The sequence below is a fragment of the Capsicum annuum genome, unplaced genomic scaffold, assembly GCF_002878395.1.
Source record: "Capsicum annuum cultivar UCD-10X-F1 unplaced genomic scaffold, UCD10Xv1.1 ctg78262, whole genome shotgun sequence".
NCBI lineage: Eukaryota > Viridiplantae > Streptophyta > Magnoliopsida > Solanales > Solanaceae > Capsicum > Capsicum annuum.
The window spans coordinates 4069-9966 of NW_025888738.1; the positions used below are offsets into that span (position 1 = coordinate 4069).

General features: G+C 36.5%; 1 long non-coding RNA gene across 1 annotated transcript; it reads left to right on the forward strand.

Moving 5' to 3' along the window:
* Positions 1-2128: 2128 nt before the first annotated feature.
* LOC124894912 lies at positions 2129-5115 on the forward strand. The gene is made up of 2 exons (XR_007051427.1): positions 2129-4494; positions 4891-5115. It is a non-coding gene; the product is annotated as an uncharacterized LOC124894912 (long non-coding RNA).
* The last annotated feature ends 783 nt before the right edge of the window (positions 5116-5898 follow it).

Below are 5898 nucleotides of genomic sequence, written 5' to 3' on the forward strand. Positions count from 1 at the left end.
TATGTTCGACAAGTGTAAAAGAAAAGGCGACACATATGCTCGGGGCAAGTTAGTGTTGTAAAACATATCATAAGTGATATTGATTGTGTCCTTTCACATTGCATGCTATGTACTAGCATCTTCAAGGATTGATATGACGAAGGCATTTCATTCTGCTATCCAAATATTGTGTCATCCTTTGTTTACCCCATTTGAGCCTTAGTGTTAGTTTCTTTCATACCCCTCTTTTGGAATCAAGATAGAGTTAACAAAGCTCAAAGGAAAAGTGTCGAGTAAAATAGTAGAGTCAGAAAAACTTTAGCAAAAAAAAAAAAGAGAAGAAAAAGAAGAAAAAAATGACCAAAAAGAAAGTAAAGAGAAGAGTTTCAAGAAAAATAGAGTCAAAAAGTTTCAAAGGAAAAAAAAGTCAATAAAGGAAAAAAGAGGAAGGAAATCAGAATCAAGTAAAAAAACAAGTTGCCAGAACTACGCGTAACCTGATTCTTCTCTTTTGAGGGTGAGATACATAGGCTTCCCTACTCAGGGCTCGGTCTAACCAAATAAATAATTTAGAATTGCCCAGTCAAAAGAAACTGGGCATGAGTTAATCCTCATTGTTTGAGTCGATTCCAAAAGTTGTAAGTCCTACCCCACTTCGAGTGTTGTTTGGGCCTCATGTCATTATTTTTTTTTCTAACCTTATCCAAAAGCCAAGTTACAACCAAAGAAAGTACTTTAGATCAATCTTTGATGATGTTAAGGCAAAGCATGCAATGGATATGATGATGCATTTTGGGGTACTACTTGTCTTCCTCAGTATAAGAAATCAGGAAAGAAATAAAAATGAGAGTCTTATTGGTTAAAACCCCCGCGGGCACCATAAGATAATGGTAAGTTGAGAGAGATAAAATGAGAGAGTCTTATTAGTAAAAACCCTCACGGGCACTGTAAGACGATCGTGAGTTGAGAGAAATGAAAATAAGAGAATTTTATTGGTGAAAAACCCTCTCGGATACCATAAGGCAATGGTGAAGTGATAAAAATAAATGAGAGAAGCTTGTTGGCGAAAAACCTTCAAGGCGCTACTAGTCGAATGGGGTCTTAAATGCAGTGGACCTAAGGAAGCAACTCAGTTTCTAGGCCATTAACTCAACAACAATGGGTAGAAAGTTTGGATGAAAAGATCAAGCTACTTAATCCAAAATGCATGGCATAATCATTAATGTTGACTGTCATATTTAGATGAATTTTTTGTTTCTTTGTTTCAAAAGGGGACATTTATTGTCTTTTCTTTCTTCTCTTTATTTTTATTTTATCTTTCTTAAGTCAGTTATCCAAACAAAAATTGTCATTTTTTTTTGTTTCTTGTCTTTGAGTCAAGTCCGTATCAAAACAAGTGAGAAAAGATTTCAAAACTGGCTACCATCTTCTTTAATTGCACAAAGCAATACAAAAGCTAGCACATGAAAGAGACATGATTGTGAGCCGAAAAAAGGGCATGCAGAAAGTTTTGTCAAAAGACAAGTCGAGGAACTTATGGAAATACCAAGGTTCAAAGGGTCTATCTAAGAAACATGGCAAAGAAGAGATACTGTGTTTGTTTCAGCCACTCTTAATAATCTGAGTTCGGATCAATGATTCAGTAAGTCAAGGATATATATTAATGATTGGAAGCAAGATTAAATATGATGACGGCAGGAGCATTTGCCGTGAAACCCAAAGCCACAAATCAGCCACCATGTTTTAAACTCACAAGTTTTCTTTGATGAAACAGGAAACATATTACCTTCAAAGTAAGGACTTCAGAGCATAAATATCAAGGGTTGCAATGCCTCACTTTTACAAATGTAGGAAGCAATGTTGTTGCACAGGTTTGATAGTCAAATCATGGTAAAAGTTCATCATCTTATATCCCTCGGAGACACACTTTCTTGTCCATGGATTTTAGTTTTCATTTGCTGGGTAATACACTTCTTAAATTGAACCTTCACTCCTAAAAGATGTACCTTCTAGTCGAGTCATTCCCTTTGAGTCTTAGAAGATGTACCTTTTAGTCGAGTCATTTCCTTTGATTCCTATAAGACGTACCTTTTAGTCGAGTCATTCCCTTTGATTCCTATAAGGCGTACCTTTTAGTCGAGTCATCTCCCTTGATTCCTATAAGACATACCTTTTAGTCGAGTCTTCTCCCTTGATTCCTATAAGACATACCTTTTAGTCGAGTCATTCCCCTTGACCCCTAGAAGATGTACCTTTTAGTCGAGTCAATTCCTTTGATCCCTATCAGACGTACCTTATAGTCGAGTTATTCTTCTTGATTCCTATAATGATGTGACTTTCACAAAAGTCCTTTGATGATAAACTGGGGAAAAATTTAATTCTTGTTTTTGGAACTTTACTTTTTTGGCAAACGAAATTTCTCTTTATAATAATTTTTGTTTGGGATAATTTTCTTTCCAGTTTTGATGTGATTTCAAGAGCCTGTCCAAAGCAGGAGGAGAAAAAATGGAAAATTAAGCAACAAGGTGAAGAAATTAAAAGTTAAATAGATTGAAAAATAGCAAGTCAGGAGCCCACCTGCAGAACCGGGTGAATAAATTGAAAGCATAGCAACAAGTTGATTAAATAGCAAGTCAGGAACCCACCTGGAGAACAGGGTGTAGAAATTGAAAAGCATAGCAACAAGTTGATGAAATAACAAGTCAGGAATCTGCCTAGAGAATAGGGTGTAGAAATTGAAATGCAAGCAACAACTTGATGAAATTTCAAGTCAGGAGCCTACCTGAAGAATAGGGTGATGAAATGGTAAGTCAGGAGCCTGCCCGAAGTATAGGGCGAATAAATGAATGTTAAGCAATAAGGTGAAGCAATTGATAATCAGGTAACAAGTGATGAAATTGCAAGTCAGGAGCCCGCCTGAAGAATAGGGTGATGAAACTTAATTCAGGAGTCCAATAGAAGCTGTATAGATAGGATTTTGTAATTTCATTTATGTTGTAACTTCTAATTTTCATTTTAATGTAATGACAGATCCATGGACCGGAACCTCGATGGAACCTCACTCGACTCTCTAACTCGGTATAGTCCACCTCCTTCCATTTTTTTAAGATACATGTCACTTGATTCCCTCATAACTTGGGTAGGTAGGATGTCCTAAATCAAGATTTGGTCTCTCTCTTTCTTTTTATTTCATTCCTTTTTAATAATGGTCGGGTCAAAATTCTATCTCGTTGTCTACTTCTTTGTATGAAAACACTTTGTGTTTACATTCAAAGAGGAGCATGATGTAGACACGTAATTTTATCCCTCCTCAAAAACATTTTTACCATTTTACCTCCGTTTTACTGCGTGCCCTCACCCATGTGATTATATCCCACAAAAATATAAAAATAACAACCCCTAACTAATTTTATCTTATTTAACAATCCCTTCCTATTAAATTTTAACACCTCACATACCCCACCTCACCACCTACCCCACATGCCCCCTTTCCTTTACATTTTAATTATCATTTAACAGAATAAGGCACAAAAAATTCTTCCATATTTGGATAGACACTTTCAAGGTCCCATAGAATAATTAAAAAAGAAAACAATTCTCACTCACAGGGGGACTCATAATTCACAGAACCACACTCATTTTCATACTCACGCGCTAAACATAGTACCCACTACATCATGAATCGATATTCTCCATTGATGAAAAAAGCATGTAACACGGTCCATCTCTTCCTTTTCTTCTGAACACACTGCCATAGAAGAAGATCATCATCATCCTCACATACACAAACAGAAATACAGAGAGACCCCAACTTTTCTTTTCTTCTCCACATAGGAGATACACATAGAGCTACTATATACACCTGTTGAACGCACGCACAATAGGGGATACACATACTGAGAGATTCGCGCTCGAGAGAGAGATTTGAAGTCGAGATCTGAAATAGAGAAGAAAACTGTGTTGATTTCGGGTTACTCAGAAATGGATCTCAGTGGGTTCAGTCGTTTTTTTGGCGACTATTTTGCTGGAATCTCGTTGTTCTCTATTGATTTTTCGATGAGTCCGATAGGGAAATGAGAATATCACCAGAAATACTCCGTTTTCAAAAGTTTTCAAGCGACCCCGTTTAAAAAATATTCAAACTCTCTGGAATCCGACCTACTTCTATCTGTTTTGGGCACTATTAGCTCACCGGAGTTCAAGTCGTGCGGGTGCTTAGTTTTCCATCAGATTTTTGTAGCTTGGGTTCGTCTATTTTGGTGATTCAAGATTGAAACCGGATTTTGAGTTTCATCAGTCATCGTTTTGGGTTTGAATCTTGGTTTTCATATCGAGGTATTTATTTTTGGGTTTGAAATTTGTCTGGCTATTGATCCTGGGTATTCACTGTCGTTGGTGGAGTTCCATTCGGTTTGGATTTGAGTTGGTGGGTCGCGGTTGAAGTTCAATTCGAGGTTCCCGGCCGGACTCTGTCTCGTTTAGTTGAATAACACTACATTGAAATCAATAATTGAGGTTCGATTCTCTTCTCCCTCTCTTTTTATTTCACTCTTTATGATATTCAGTATTATGAATTGAGCGTTTGCGTGTTATTTGATCCTTGTTGATGGTGAATAATTACTTGGTGTTGATTCATTGTTTATGTGTTGTGCGATAAAATGATATCTTGTTTGAGAATTAAAATCAATAATTTGACAATAAAAGTGGGGCGGGAATTGAAAGTTGATAAAAATGAATATTGTCATTTTGATTCATTGATGTCGTTGATTGTAATAGTGCCATGATTGGTCATGCTGGGTAAGCAAACTGTAGGCTCGGATAGGCAAATTTAGAACTTGTGGATTGTGGAATTTTTGGATTATATGTTGAAAGGTTTTGTTTTCCCGCACTAAAAATGTATTCATTTGGCAGGTGAATGCCTCGAGCGATTTGTATTGATTTATCCGGGGAATGCCCCAAAGTATCTTGTAATTGGTGGACGTTCGTGGTGAAGGCCTGAGGCATTGGGTGAGGCATCGGAGCTTAGTCTAGGATTAGTTTAGAATAGGATTTACATTTCCTTATTTTTCTATTTTGGAATGTATAATTGGACTGGACATTGTTTTTGGATTTGTTTACTTGATTGATCGTTTTATTTATGTTTGGTGTGGTTTATATATTCATAGTGTCCAAATTTACCGATATACTCCACCAAGTGACCGTGGTCGAACCACGGGATCAAGGGGTTGCCTAACACCTTCCCCTCGGTCAACAGAATTCCTTAGCCGGAATCTCTGTTCGCGGATCAGTTTTATAGAACCAAAACCGTTTTGAAAAAGGATATCCACGGGTGACTTAGTACACCTAATTTATGCCAAGTGGCAACTCTGAGTTTTGAAAATAATGAATCCTTTTTTGAAACAATTTTCATCTTTTGTCACTTTAATAATAAAGCCCTTTCGAAACTTAAAAATTAATTCTTTTTGGGAGTGAATAAAAAGGGTGTGACACACGTTTCATAGATGGAATAACGTTTAGATACCTCATCGGTCTAGCTGTACATGAAAATCTTGAAATCCATCTAGAATGGATGTGGTTATAGCTTATCTTTATGGTTCACTTGATAAGGATATTTACATGAAAATCCCAGAAGGATTAAAATTGCCAGAAGCATATAGTTTAAAGTCTTGGGAATTATATTCAATCAGATTACAAAGATCATTGTACGGTCTAAAACAATCAGGGCGTATGTGGTATAATCACCTAAGTGAGTACTTGAAAAATGGAGGATACATAAATGATGTTATTTGTCCTTGCATTTTCATTAAGAAAATGGTGTCGGGGTTTGTTATACTCGCCATTTATGTGGATGATATAAATCTCATCGGGACTTTAGAAGAGGTCCAAAAGGCAATCAACTATCTAAAGAAAGAATTCTAA